The 15,923-nt window shown below is 41.0% G+C and overlaps 1 long non-coding RNA gene across 1 annotated transcript; it reads left to right on the top strand.

Annotated features, from left to right (window-relative positions):
- The first annotated feature begins 5,090 nt into the window (after positions 1-5,090).
- Positions 5,091-15,386, top strand: LOC147374485 (uncharacterized). The gene is made up of 3 exons (XR_015162812.1): positions 5,091-5,960; positions 6,049-6,169; positions 15,074-15,386. It is a non-coding gene; the product is annotated as an uncharacterized LOC147374485 (long non-coding RNA).
- The last annotated feature ends 537 nt before the right edge of the window (positions 15,387-15,923 follow it).

Raw genomic sequence — 15,923 nt, 5'->3', positions numbered from 1 at the left:
CCAAGTACTGCATTTCGGACTCTTTTGTTGACCATGATGGCTACTCCATTTCTTCTGAGGGATTCCTGCCTGCAGTAGTAGATATAATGGTCATCTGAGTTAAATTCACCCGTTCCAGTCCATTTTAGTTCACTGATTCCTAGAATGTTGACATTCACTCTTGCCATCTCTTATTTGACCACTTCCAATTTGCCTTGATTCATGGACCTGACATTCCAGGTTCCTATGCAATATTGCTCTTTATAGCATCATCGGACCTTGCTTTTATCACCAGTCACATCCACAGCTGGGTATTCTTTTTGCTTTGGCTCCATCCCTTCATTCTTTCTGGAGTTATTTCTCCACTGATCTCCAGTAGCATATTGGGCACCTACTGACCTGGGGAGTTCCTCTTTCAGTATCCTATCATTTTGCCTTTTCATACTGTTCATGGGGTTCTCAAGGCAAGAATACTGAAGTGGTTTGCCATTCCCTTCTCCAGTGGACCACATTCTGTCAGATCTCTCCACCATGACCCACCCATCTTAGGTTGCCCCGTGGGCATGGCTTAGTTTCATTGAGTTAGACAAGGCTGTGTTCTTAGTGTGACAATACAGAAATGGAGTTCAAAAAGAAAAAAAAGCTTAAAGGAAAAGGAAATCTTTGAAAGAGGCAGTCTGCTTAAATTTTTTAAAATTGGAAACAATGAAAGCAAATAGACTTCTGCTGAGAATCAACCACATGAAATTCTTGAATAGGAGATAACAGTTTTTTATTTAATGGAGATTTGATAACTGATCCATGCAGTGAAGCTAGGAAGAAAATTATTCTTCAGATTCATAGCTTAAGTCAAATAGAATATGTGCAATTTCATATTATTTATTAATGAAGATTTAATGACTAGCTAAGGCAATTCAAAAAATTAAGAATTATATATGAAATCAGCAGGTTGGATGAGCAAGAAAAACACTGAGGCTTTTCAGTGTTCATTGAGCAATGCTCCTGGATAATGATGCTAGATAATCATATTCTTCTGTTTCAAATGAATTTTTCATTTCGGTTTTCACTTAGCAGAAAATTTAGTAAATCATTTTACACCAAAATGCTTTCAACTGAAATTTAAAAGCTATAGAAATTGTATTTTGTATTTGAAGTTTCAAGGCTATGTATTTTGTTATAATGTAAAGCATCTCACAACCAGTTTTCAACGTCAGCTTTGACTAATGAAAGTATTTGTGATTGGAAATACTTCAGTCAGTTCAGTCGCTCAGTCATGTCCGACTCTTTGCGACCCCATGAACCACAACACGCCAGGCCTCCCTGTCTATCACCAACTCCTGGAGTCCACCCAAACCCATGTCCGTTGAGTTCGTGATGCCATCCAACCATCTCATCCTCTGTCGTCCCCTTCTCCTCCTGCACTCAATCTTTCCCAGCATCAGGGTCTTTTCCAATGAGTCAGCTATTTGCATCAGGTGGCCAGAGTATTGGAATTTCAGCTTCAACATCAGTCCTTCCAATGAACACCCAGGACTGATCTCCTTTAGGATGGACTAGTTGAATCTCCTTGAAGTCCAAGGGACTCTTAAGAGTCTTCTCCAACACCACAGTTCAAAAGCATCAATTCTTCGGCGCTCAGCTTTCTTCACAGTCCAACTCTCACATACATACATGACTACTGGAAAAACCATAGCCTTGACCAGACGGACCTTTGTTGACAAAATAATGTCTCTGCTTTTTAATATGCTATCTAGGTTGGTCATAACTTTCCTTCCAAGGAGTAAGCGTCTTTTAATTTCATGGCTGCAATCACCATCTGCAGTGATTTTGGAGCCCCCCAAAATAAAGTCTGACACTGTTTCCACTGTTTCCCCATCTGTTTGCCATGAAGTGATGGGATGCCATGATCTTAGTTTTCTGAATGTTGAGCTTTAAGAGAACTTTTTCACTCTCCTCTTTCAGTTTTATCAAGAAGCTCTTTAGTTCTTCACTTTCTGCCATAAGGGTGGTGTCATCTGCATATCTGAGGTTATTGATATTTCTCCCGGCAATCTTGATTCCAGCTTGTGCTTTCTCCAGCCCAGCATTTCTCATGCATGTTGAATAATTTTATACACACACACATTTGAACTACCAGAAAAAAAACCAAAGTGGAAAATTAAGAAATATTCCGTTAGTATCACCCCTGATGTAAAAAAAGCACAGGCCTTTGGCTTAAGTGAAAAACTGATAAAACATTTTTCAGTTTTAAGCTTTGATTCAAAAGATTGCCAAAGGCAAGTCTGCTAAGAACCAAATCTGAATGGTCCTGGAAGCGTGTTTCTTTCCTTCCTTTGATAGGTTAGCAGAGGGCTCACTCTGAGAAACTGAGCCTGTCTACAGAGGGACAATTAAGCTGCCACAGATGCCAGTGTACCTCTCCTATAGGTAGAGCTTCTTGAAGGGTGTTTCCAAGGGCCTCAATATGAGACCTCAGCCTTGGGTTCACACACTACTTAGCACTCTTCCTGAGCTGAAGATCCCTTTTTATATTCTTAGGTCTTTGAGAGACTAGATCTTCCCTACACTCTCCTTGTCCAGTTGATGAATATGTAACACATATTACATGTAGGGCAGAATCCTTTCTCCTTGAATTCTGTTTGTTGAGTTTGTGCCGCCTAATCCCTTGCCTCAGACCAGTCCTTGAGACTTTGACCAAGGTGCATTGAGAACACCTATGCCAGGCCTGTGCTGTGGGGCAATGAGAGCTCAGGGCACGGAGTATGATCTATCAGTAAATCCTGTGTTCATAGGTGTACCACGGGGCCCTAGAAGTCTATTACTGAGCCCCTCCATGCATGATAAAGCCTGTGATAAATGTCCTGCTAAAATAAAGTACACATGCCTTCTTTTAGCACCAAATCCAGAACATTCTTGAAACCACTTCTGAACTTTGTTCACATCTGTTAGACTTACTCATGTCAATAGCAGTCATATTCTTTGGAACAAATCAAAGATTACATACAACAGTCTGAATCTGTCCAAACTTTGAACATCTTGATGAATCATATACAATATCACTCCTGACCACATGAAGAAAATGCTTCCTAAATTTTGTCGAAGTAATTGCATTTAATTTAAACAAGACACAAGGTACATTAGAAAAGTTAAACAAAATAATAGATTTTGAGCAAAGAGTGTTTTGTGGCTTTTGCAGGAAAAATGAAATTTATTTTGAAGTTGCACTGGCCACAGTGATTTGATATAAACTCTTCATTGTTATTACTAATGTTGGAAAAAAGCGTTACAAAAATCCTTTACTTATCTAAGTTTCACTTTTGAAAATGGTAAGGTTTTTAATTTTAGAGAAAACAACTTTCTAAATCATAAGATATTTAACAAAGACATCATTCAATAAAATATAAAGAAATTAGAGCAAAGAAACAAAGGTTTTATATAAATTTCATAAATAAGATTCATGTACAAATAACCATCAAACTAAATTCCACAGAGCATGCTTTCTGTCCATGATAGATTAAGACATAGTTCAACTGAAGAAAGATCTGAACAAACTGATTTGCGTACTTCCAGTTTTGATTTCTTTGTAATATTTGAGCATTGACAATTTGGAAGAGAAACTCAAGGACTATTTTAGGGACCTATATGGTAGTATAACTGACAACTATTTATATGGTAAATGAAAAAATTTGTCACATTTTTTGTTATAATAATTTATCATATGCATTACAATTTTTAACATGATGGTGTTATAGCATTATAATGTATATGAGGATAGAGATAAGAATAATGGTTACTCATAAAGGAGAGGAATATGAGAAAGCATATACATATATAACTGAATATATATATGTATATATATCACTGGATCTCCCTGCCATATACCAAAAACCAATACAACAGTGTAAATTAGCTATCCTGCTTTCTGTTCTAAATCTGCCAGGTTTTATCCTTGAGGCATGTAACATTTCGGTCAGTTTCCTGGCTTAAAAAATTTAGGGCTGGTCCATTGGGATGCCATATAGATTTGTAAAAGTCTAAGGAGAGTACAGGACTATTAAATGGTTTTATGACTAACATGTTTAAATTCTGCCATCATTCTATTTGAGAATGCAGACTCTAGAAATAAAAGGTCTGGATTCAATTGACGATCTACCATTTTTTAGCTGTAAGACACTGGGAAAGTTACTTGACTGATCAAGACTCAAAGGAGTTTTCTCACCTGTAAAATGGGAATAATAATTGTCTTTATGTCTTAGGGTTACTTTGAAGATTAGTTGATTTAATACATGCACAGTACTTTCTGAACAGTGCCTGGCAGAAAGTAATTGGTCATTTATTCTTTGCTTAATGATGCAGAAATCTAGGACTTTGAGCCAAAACTTTTTTTTTTTTAAACCTTTTGAGCAAATCCAAAGCTATTTTTAAAAATCCATCTGGAGTGAAATACAAGCCATTCTTAATTTGCATGTTGGAATGTAAGTCTTGCTCCTTAAGTGTTCATGCCAGAGGCCCTTGAATGTCCTTTCAGTCTTCTCACCATGACTCCTGTGCCAAAGTTTTCACTCATGTTGTGAGCCTTGTTAAAATAACCGCAACAACAACAAAGCTGTCCTTTCCCATTGCAAAAGTAATGCATCTGCATGGAGACACTTTGGAAAATACAGATTAGCAGAAAGAAAAATAAAATTTGCCCATAATCTCAGCTACCGGATATGCCAATTTCAATATTGCCATTTATGTTCTCTTAATCTTGTTTCTCTTTTTCTTTTTCTTTTTTTTTTTCTCTTTTTCTTTTTAACATTTTTTTTTTATACTGCACTGGGTCTTTGTTGAGGCATGTGGGCTTTCTCTAGTTGTGGCACAAATGCAGTTTTGCCACTCTTAAGTCACAATAATAGCTACATGATACAGTTATAAAAAATAAAGTGAGACAATATATGTAAGGCATATTATAGTAAGTGCTTGATAAATAGTTATTAAGATACAGAGTAAGTTCCTTAAATGACCTAATCAGGAGCTAAAAAGATACAACAGCCAAGAACAACAGGACAAATCTACCAAGGTAGAAGTTTATAAGCATAAATTTGATACTGATTTTTGAATCCCAATTCTCTTTTTCATTATCTGTGGCATAGGCTAAGTTACTTAAACTTTTAAAGTCTTAGTTTCCTCATAAAATGGTATTTTATTTTAAAAATTTATTTGTTTGACTGTGTCAGGTTTTAGTTGTGGCACGTGGGATCTTTCATTGCGGCACATGGACTGTCTACATGGGCTTAGTTGCTCAGCGGCATGTGGGATCCTAGCGCTCTGATCAGGGATCAAACCCACGTCCCCTGCATTGGAAAGCAGATCTTCACCACTGAACTGTTAGGGGAAGCACACTGATTGAAACCATCCACCCTGGCCAGGCACCATAGTAACCATTTGCATGAGTTGTTTTAGGACAGGAGATCCTGCTAAGGAACACAGAACTAATAAGCCATCACCAACCGGAAGAATTCAGGAGAGGTCAAAAGGAGACACCACATGTCCGACCACCTCCCAGAATCCTTCTTTCTGACATCCATCTTGGCTGAACAAGGCGTGCACCACCAGGAAAGACTCTGAGTCAGAATGATTGGCTAAGGACAATCCGGAAACTAATCCCATCACCATAAAACCTGAGACTGCAAGCCATGTGGCAGAGCAGTTCTCTTGGTTTCCCTTACCCTATTGCTCTCAGCACATGTGTCTCCTTGGACATTTCATTTCCGAGTGTTAGACAAGAGCCCAGTTTCAGGCCCTGGAAGGGGTCCCCCTTCTTGCAACAAATGGTGACTCTGGTGGGACCTCTTCTTCACTGAGACTGACATCCTGACCACTCGGGGTACTCAGGGGCCAGCTTGCCTGCCAATGGACCAGACTCAGTGGCTGCAACTGGGACCCTTTTGTCCCTGGTCTCCTCCTGACACGGACAACTGGCCAGAGTGTCCCGACCGGTGAGGAACAAGAGACTTTATTGACCTCCCTCCCCTTCCCTCTCTCTTTCCTCTCCTTAACCCTTCCTATCCTTCCCCGTTTTTCTAGTCCTCCGGTCCTGGACGCAGGAATCTGGTTGAAGGGCCCCAGCCTGAGCTGAGGATTGGAGACTGATCACCTCGTCTTGGCAGAGAACTCGAATTCTGGTTCTGTTCTGGTCTGATTTCTGGTAGGGCCGAGTTCCAGTCCTCCCTTCTCTGGAGGCCCAGGGTAAAGTCCTATAATGCCTGGGTATCTGCAGGTGGCAGGAGACGTCTGCAAGGCCACCCCTTTCACCCCCCTCTCCCTCTTCCTTCCCCTTCTTTCAATCTGGCTTCCAATTCCTCCCTTTGAAATGTTTGAAGACCTGAGATATTTTCATTTACTCTGTTAGTACTTGGATCTGAAGTTCTGTGTCTTTATAGGAGGTTTTCTGAAAGACTGTATTCTTGTATTTAAGGGAGTGTCTGATGAGGACTGCCAGGTCTATATGTGTGTTTTAACTCTGTGTTCTGTGTTGTGATTTTTGATGGCCATTTTGTTTTGTCTGGCTACCATTTGGCTTAGACCTGCCACCATTTTGTTAGAACTTCATTTTCTTTCCCTGTGCATTGAGACCAGGGCTTTGACTCTGTTCTCAGGAACACTTATCTAGACCATCTCTAACCCCTGAGACTGAGGAAAAATGGGAAAAAGTCTTTAAAAGTTGTATTTATTCCAACTGTTTTTTATAAACTAGTAAATTTTATATTGTAATATGTAATTCATGGCTAAAAACTTAAAAAATGAAGCTAGATCTTGCACTGTCTGTCTAAATATGTCTTGGTATGTCTTTGTCTCTGGGTAATATTTTTGAGGTTAACTTATAAATGAGCTCTATTTAATTGGCTTAAACAAAGGTAAGCGCTTACAAATCAAATAATTCTGAATTAAGCAATAAATTCCAGGTTCATGTGAACTGAGAAATATTCAGTATTAAATACCTGATATTAATGTTTGTTGATCTATCTAATATAGACATGTCTTAGAGTGATTAACATTAAGTAGAATATTTTCATTGTACCTAGGTTTAATATATGTTAAATATTACCATATTTACAAGTTTATCAGTTACAAGTTTGTCAACAAAGACATCACCTCGAGTGAAGAAACTTCTAAAAAAAATGTAAATGAGATATGAGCTTTTAGATAAGCTCTATTAAGAATAATTATTCTTTAAGAATATCTGTCTAAAATAGTCTCTCCAGATTGACGTAACTTGAATTTCTAAGGGTTGTGCTAAGTGTGCTAAGTGTTAGAAGTCTATTGAATAGTTAGGTGATTTCCAAATAAGGTTTTGAAATACTTACTGCTAAACACTAATTTCCTTTTACAGAGAAACGAAGAGATATGGGACTATAAGTGAATAATGTTTGGTGCCATCCTAAAACGTTCTAAGAAAGAAAGGGTTTTAGAAATTATCACTGGTATTTATGCTCACCAATCTATAAAATGCTAATATAAAAGTTAGTTCTTGGTTGCTAAAGGAAAGTAGGAAGTGTGTTTTCAGTTTAAAAAAAAGATATGAAAAATACTAAAAAGAGTTATGTATGATCAGGATTTTCTAAAATTGGATTACAATTAGTTAGATAAATGGATTTTGTTAGGAATGACACAGCCATAAGAAAACTGGTTAGAGCCAATTAGGTCCAAGATGGCGGAGCTGACTTTCACTAGACCTTGAGCCTTGGTATTTATGCCCATTGTCACATATCAACAAGCTAAATGATACACCCATCAACGTTGACTAAATCTGACCAAATGTTCTAAACCCTTTTAATTGATCTTTTTGATAAAACTTCCTAAATCAAATTCTTTTGAAGCTCTTTTGACCTCTAGCTAACTTTGGGGTGCTTCGGAGGGCCCCTGAAACATCCCAAAGAGAGATATTAAACTGCGTTTATTTGGTTGGTTAAATTACATGAAAAAGATTATCAAATGAGTAATAAATCTGCTCATGTTATAATGTATCGTAAAATTACTAATACAGATATCCTAGAAATTATACGGAGTTCTTAACATTCTGATATGTACTGGTATTCTAATGGAAAACATGATGACTTCACAAAAGTTAACAAAAGGACTGAATGAACCAGCAAATATGCTTATAACTTTTATGGTTTCTGTCTGAAAAATTATGGGTTTGAATCTTATGTTTTCCAGGAGTAGGAAAAACCTTCCTCTCAAACTAATTATGACAATACTTCGGTAAAATTACATATTATAAACAAAACAATTATTTTCTCTCTGATTCCTCCAGAAGTTAGAAACTCTTAGGTTTCCAGTATGTTTATCAAATGAATTAGGAAGGTTATCTCGCTAACAGGTACAAAAGTCTCAAAGAATTTTTGAGACCTTAAAAAGGAAAGAATTCACTTAGATTTGTTAGGCAAAATCTGTGATAAGCCTTTGGTGTGAGCTTCCCAGCCCTGTTTTATTTTAAAAGTTCAGTCTGAGACTCTATAAATGTTTCAGCAAAATAAAAAGTCTATAATCAATTATGGTTATGTCTCACTAGTGTATGTTCCTCAGTTCTTTGTCTCGTCACAACAAAGATTTGGAGTGACAGACATTAAAGCCCTCAGGGCGTCGCAGCTCTTGAGTCTAGGACAAACCGTGCTACAGCTCTTAGGCAAATCAGTGTTCAGTTCAGTTCAGTTCAGTTGCTCAGTCATGTCCGACTCTTTGCGACCCCATGAATCGCAGCACGCCAGGCCTCCCTGTCCATCACCAACTCCTGGAGTTCACCCAGACTCACGTCCATCGAGTCAGTGATGCCATCCAGCCATCTCATCCTCTGTCTTCCTCTTCTCCTCCTGCCCCCAATCCCTCCCAGCATCAGAGTCTTTTCCAATGAATCAACTCTTCGCATGAGGTGGCCAAAGTACTGGAGTTTCAGCTTTGGCATCATTCCTTCCAAAGAAATCCCAGGGCTGATCTCCTTAAGAATGGACTGGTTGGATCTCCTTGCAGTCCAAGGGACTCTCAAGAGTCTTCTCCAACACCACAGTTCAAAAGCATCAATTCTTCACTGCTCAGCTTTCTTCACAGTCCAACGCTCGCATCCATACATGACTACTGGAAAAACCATAGCCTTGACTAGACGGACCTTTGTTGGCAAAGTAATGTCTCTGCTTTTGAATGTGCTATCTAGGTTGGACATAACTTTCCTTCCAAGGAGTAAGCATCTTTTAATTTCATGGCTGCAGTCACCATCTGCAGTGATTACAGCTCTATTTTATTTAGAAGATAGCAGGAGAATCCATCCTCGAAGCGTGAGGGCACGTCAACCCAAAGACTCGAAGAGAAGGAGAGAGAGAGCGCGTGCTTTGACTCCTCCTTTTGTATGTTTTTTCCTCCACCTGGGCCTGCCCTATGCAAATTGGGCTTAGCCAGGAGTGCTGTTTGTTCTGCCTGAAGTCTTCACTCTGGTCCTCGGACCTTCCTCTGACCTTCTTTGTCTTTTAGCCACCACCATTTTGGACTCCTTTTCCCTAGTCTACCTACCTAACAGTTATATAAATCATCAGACCAAAATTAGTGAGAACAGACCTATTTTGCAAACAAACTAGCCTTAATTTGGTTATATTTGATAAAAATGAGGGTAATTTTAGGGAGAAAAATATGTTTCAATAAATGTTAAATCCCAATTTTTTAATGGAGGTCTGCATGTAGTAAGACTCATTTCATCAGGAGAAAACTACACTACACCAGGATGAGAAGATGACATCCGAGGTAGACAGCTTGCCCAAGATGCTGGACCTGATTCGTATGATCATTTATAATGTTTTCTTGACTTCTTAGACCTTTGCATATAAATCAAATGCTTTTCTATCATAGGCCTGATCCTATGCTAGTTTTAGAAATCAATCCAATTGTTGGGTTTGTGGCCAATTACCTGTGTCTAGTTCTGGGTTACGTTGGTAAATTTCTCTACTACAAGACTCTAACTGGTTGGCCCTGAAAAAATTTACTTAAAAAACAAATTATAGTCATATTCAGATCACTGTGATATTACTAGATGAGATCCCCTCACCAGGCCAATTAATAATGCCTGCTCTGACTCTGGCCATAAATTTGAGCTTTTTTCTATTACTCAAGCTCAATCAGAGCAACAAGAAAAGTTTCAACAAAGGAAAAATAAAATCTCCCACAATTATGAGATGGATTTATATAGATAACACCAGGCTATGGTAATTTAGGTTAAAGTCTCCTCTGTGTTGGAAACAATTAAATCATACTGAAGGAGGAAACAGACAGAGCTGGACGCCAGCTTAGGCCAGGCTGCGAACATTAGGTTACACGCATGGTCACCCTCCCAATGGACTCCGAACTTTGTGCCCGGTGTCTATAGAAATGGCATACCAATGGAAAACCAGACCCCCAGATAAAAGAGCCTCAGGACTTGTTCTTGGATTCTCTGTTGCCTAAAAGAATACGCTAATTATTTCTGTAACAGAACAAAGTGGTAAATTCCATTATGGTTATCGGGATACAACCACAGGCCTATTGATAAATATCCACTGTTTATCTAGTCTTGCGACACATGAATCATGGGTTAACTTTGATCATATCTTTCTTTTACCTTGTCCAGACTAATTTCAAGGAATTTGGGGAGGTGGGTTTGAGCAAGTGCACTTAGGGTATGTAAGGTTTTCACAAAAACTGGTCGGGGTCCTTGGCTAAGAGGAGGCTCTGCCTTGGGCCCGCCGGTGTAATAAACTTCACTCCACTATCTGCACTGTCCTTCTGAATGAGTTTGTTTCCGGGAACGCGTGGCTACAACAATACTAAAGATATTCAGTTCAGTTCAGTTCAGTCGCTCAGTCGTGTCCGACTCTTTGCGACCCCATGAATCGCAGCACGCCAGGCCTCCCTGTCCATCACCAACTCCTGGAGTTCACCCAGACTCACGTCCATCGAGTCAGTGATGCCATCCAGTCATCTCATCCTCTGTCGTCCCCTTCTCCTCCTGCCCCCAATCCCTCCCAGCATCAGCGTCTTTTCCAATGAGTAAACTCTTCTCATGAGGTGGCCTAGTAACAATAAAAAACTGGGCTATGTGCCTTATAGACGGTGGTGCCAATATATAATTTCCTTGAAAGATAAGGATTCTACAGAGTAGACTAAGTCAGATGACCTGAGGTATACTGGGCTACATCTAATGAAAGCTCTTAAGTCTTTTTTTTTTTTTTCTGCCCGCAAGGACCCCGTTTATTCGTTAGAACACCTCCCGTGACATACGTGTTACTGACACACACGTGTGCAGACAGGAACAGGAGCACCGGAGTGTGCCCCACAGGCGCTCTGTCATCAGCTGTGCTGGGTACAGAGGGATCCCACCAAGGTGATGTAAGACAGAGGGGGCGGGAGGGGCAGACCCCAGCATCAACCGTCAGCCTCACTTAGTGACTCGTAACACTGGTTCATCCAAGACAAATAAGAGAGACTCCGGGTGGGGGAGACGAGCTAAGGACGCTCTGTACGTCTCCATCAGCTTTTCTGTGCGCCTGAAACGACCTAACGTCACAAAAGGAGTGGGGTGGGGGGTATTAACTAGAGCTCTGGGGATCTGTGAATAAAGAATGTGTAAAGGTACAGCCTCCAGCCTGACTCTCAGCCACTCAGAAACAAGAGCCCACTGAGTCGTGGGGGGAGGTACAGAGCAGGGAGGGTGGCGGGGCCAAGGTGTTTACACGTGCTTCCAGCGGTTCGCGGAGAAGAGAAGGTGCAACTTTATTGACTATGTCAAAGCCTTTGACTGTGTGGATCACAGTAAACTGTGGAAAATTATGAAAGAGATGGGAATACCAGACCACCTGATCTGCCTCTTGAGAAATCTGTATGCAGGTCAGGAAACAATAGTTAGAACTGGACATGGAACAACAGACTGGTTCCAAATAGGAAAAGGAGTTCGTCAAGGCTGTATATTGTCACCCTGTTTATTTAACTTATATGTAGAGTACATCATGAGAAACGCTGGACTGGAAGAAACACAAGCTGCAATCAAGATTGCCAGGAGAAATATCAATAACCTCAGATATGCAGATGACACCACCCTTATGGCAGAAAGTGAAGAGGAACTCAAAAGCCTCGATGAAAGTGAAAGAGGAGAGTGAAAAAGTTGGCTTAAAGCTCAACATTCAGAAAACGAAGATCATGGCATCCGGTCCCACCACTTCATGGGAAATAGATGGGGAAACAGTGGAAACAGTGTCAGACTTTATTTTTCTGGGCTCCAAAATCACTGCAGATGGTGACTGCAGCCATGAAATTAAAAGATGCTTACTCCTTGGAAGGAAAGTTATGTCCAACCTAGATAGCATATTCAAAAGCAGAGACATTACTTTGCCAACAAAGGTCCGTCTAGTCAAGGCTATGGTTTTTCCTGTGGTCATGTATGGATGTGGGAGTTGGACTGTGAAGAAGGCTGAGCACCGAAGAATTGATGCTTTTGAACTGTGGTGTTGGAGAAGACTCTTGAGAGTCCCTTGGACTGCAAGGAGATCCAACCAGTCCATTCTGAAGGAGATCAGCCCTGGGGTTTCTTTGGAAGGAATGATGCCAAAGCTGAAACTCTAGTACTTTGGCCACCTCATGCGAAGAGTTGACTCATTGGAAAAGACCCTGATGCTGGGAGGGATTGGGGGTAGGAGGAGAAGAGGAAGACAGAGGATGAGATGGCTGGATGGCATCACTGACTCAATGGACGTGAGTCTGAGTGAACTCTGGGATTTGGTGATGGACAGGGAGGGCTGGTGTGCTGCGATTCATGGGGTCGCAAAGAGTCGGACACGACTGAGCGACTGATCTGATCTGATCTGATATGAGATTGATGATGGTAATAGTGTAACTCTAGATATGAGAAGAAGCAACAAGAGAAAATATTTTCCTGGATCAAGAGGCTAGTAAGACAGGTGGTCCAGAAAATTTTGGATAGTGTTTTATGGCCTAGTCCAGTAACAACATATTGAGTGGCCTATCAACAAAATCTATGCCAAACGTGAGAATGGACATTCTCAGCACCATGGGATAAAATGGTCATGAAATGCCCCCCTCAAAATCATGGTCAATTTTATGAGCAAAAAGGGGCTCTGCTAACTGAAAACTGATACTTGCCATCTTCGTCTACAAAGATTAAATCATGGCCACTGCAACTGCTGACTTTCAACGCCCCTGAAAGGAGTTCAGGGTGAAAATCAGAAATGAGGCACTCTGTGCTCTGGGAAAAACTGGCAGAACAGGCCTTCTGATAGTTAGATCTTTTCAGGAGAAGATTTTATGAGTTCTAATTCTTACATCTTCTCATACCTAAAAAAACACTGACCTCATTACTGGTGACATCTGCTTTGACTATTAAGAAAAATTTTACAATTAAAAAGTCAAAATAGAGTGGCTATGGTTCAGAGATCCTGGGAAATGTCACTAGGTGACACTATGATGTAATTTCAGATTAGACCTTGTATTGCTAAACACTTGAATTTTCTGAGTCGTGTCAGGCTTAGATGCCACCATTCTCAAAACAATGTCTGCTGGAAGCTAGTAACTGTCACCTTACTTTTTATAAAACTAGGCAACTGGCTACCTGGCTACAAGTCTCCCGGAAGTGCCAGGTCCAGACTGGGATTCAGGACTATTCTTCTAAAGAGAAATGAGATTTATTTTGATTAAAATTCCAGTTATCCCTGTAAGGTATAGTTCGGGCGAGGCAGAAAGAGGAAAGACGACCACAACAGAAGTAGGTTACCTTTATTCAGGCAAGGAGGGGTGACAGTCTAAGGACCTAAGGACCAGGCTGAGCTGGAGAGGGATCAGGGAGGCTCCATATTTATAGAGAGGTTTGTATAAGCGATAAGGGAAACGTTAATCAGGCGGGATGTTTTGGGTATACTTTAGTTGAGATGGCCATTTGTAGTTGCAGGGAGTGATAAGTCTTCTGGGCAGGTGTAGGGGGTGGAAGGTTTCTGGACAGGGCATGATAAGTCCCAGATAGATGCAACCAGCCTGGAGCATCAGGGCGGGACCTAAAGTTCTGTTTTGTTTTCTCCGAAGTTAGATGATTCAGCAAGGGCCTTTGAGACTGTTGTTTTCTTTTCTAGGCCCTAAAGACTCTTTCAATCCCTTCCCTTCTCCAGCTACTTCTATTTGGGTCTGTTACAACAAAATGGCAGACCAAGAGACTGAGCTTTTTAATCATATAAGGCTCAGATCTAGGACTTGGAACTCAGGAATACTTCCAATTCAGTGTCTCTTCTCCAAGCTGAGACAGTCCTATGCCCCATTTTGACAGAAAGTTATCACAGTCATAATTGCCCAGTTCCCTAAATTAAAACTGAACAGGACTCTGTGGGGCTCTGGAGTAGAGATCAGTTCTGTGTTCTCCATTTCTTGTTCGTAGGATATAGGCTTCATTCAGCCTTCTTGACCTCCCCTGAGTTCCAAAGGGTGGATTCAAACAGTTGCTAATCAGGGAAGGGAGGGGATACAGAAACAGGAGAAACAATCAAATGGTGATAGCCTTGAGACAGGGTCCCAGTTCCTACTCAAAGAAATATGCATAACAATGTCTTTGAGTTCTTCTACAGAACTGGAGCCCCCACCCAGGTGGAGGATGGTAACTTCAGTCTAAACACAAGATTCCTGGAACACAGCTCTGTTGCCTCACCACCAACCAATCAAAAAAAAAAAAAAAAAAGTCACAACCCCTGCAGTCCTTACCCCAAATGTTGCTTCCTGTTTGGTCCCTGTCTATTTCATCTCTGAGAGGAGCCAACAGTTTCAAACTAAATTGCTGTTATTATAAGGGTGAATGCTGGTTTCAGGAAAAAAAATACCTTGACTTAGATCAGGTAGAGAGAGACTTCTGCTCTGCTAGGCAGGCCTACGCCCATGCACAGCAGGAAGAAGTTACAGAAGAAAGAGACCTTCGCCCTAATTCCCAAGAAGCATCTTGAGTATGAAGTCTCTCAGGGGGGAGTTGTTAGGGGAAGCACACTGATTGAAACCATCCACCCTGGCCAGGCACCATAGTAACTATTTGCATGAGTTGTTTTAGGACAGGAGGTCCTGCTAAGGAACACGGAACTAATAAGCCACCACCAACCGGAAGAATTCAGGAGAGGTCAAAAGGAGACACCACATGTCCGACCACCTCCCAGAATCCTTCTCTCTGACATCCATCTTGGCTGAACAAGGCGTGCACCACCAGGAAGGACTCTGAGTCAGAATGATTGGCTAAGGACAACCTGGAAGCTAATCCCATCACCATAAAACCTGAGACTGCAAGCCATGTGGCAGAGCAGTTCTCCTGGGTTCCCTTACCCTACTGCTCTCCACCCTTTCACAATAAATCTCTTGCTTTGACAGCACATGTGTCTCCTCGGACAATTCATTTCCAAGTGTTAGACAAGAGCCCATTTTTGGGCCCTGGAAGGGGTCCCCCTTCTTGCAACAGAACCACCAGGGAAGTCCCTCATATAATGGTATTTTAAAATAGAGTTTCTTGTCCCCATTTTAAATGAGTCCCCCCTAAATGCGAGTGTATGTTCCTCGGTTCTTTGTCTCGTCACAACAAAGATTTGGAGCGACGGACGTTAAAGCCTTCGCGCGTCACAGCTCTTGGGTCTTGGACAAACCGTGCTACAGCTCTTAGGCAAGTCAGTGTTACAGTTCTATTTTATTTGGAAGATAGCAGGAGAGTGTGTGTGTGTGTGTGTGTGTGTGTGTGTGAGAGAGAGAGAGAGAGAGAGAGAGAAGAGCGCACGCACGCGGGAGAGAGAGTCCGTGAGAAAGCGCTTTGGCTTCTCCTTTTATATGTTTTTTCCTCTACTTGGGCCTGCCCTATGCAAATTGGGCTTAGCCAGGAGTGCTGTTTGTTCTGCCTGAAGTCTTCATTCTGGTCCTCG

The sequence above is a fragment of the Bos grunniens genome, chromosome 4, assembly GCF_055505025.1.
Source record: "Bos grunniens cultivar Pamir isolate PY7600 chromosome 4, Bosgru_T2T1.0, whole genome shotgun sequence".
Classification (NCBI taxonomy): domain Eukaryota; kingdom Metazoa; phylum Chordata; class Mammalia; order Artiodactyla; family Bovidae; genus Bos; species Bos grunniens.
Note: the sequence above shows the minus strand (reverse complement) of the source record. Positions and strands in the feature narration are given on the sequence as shown.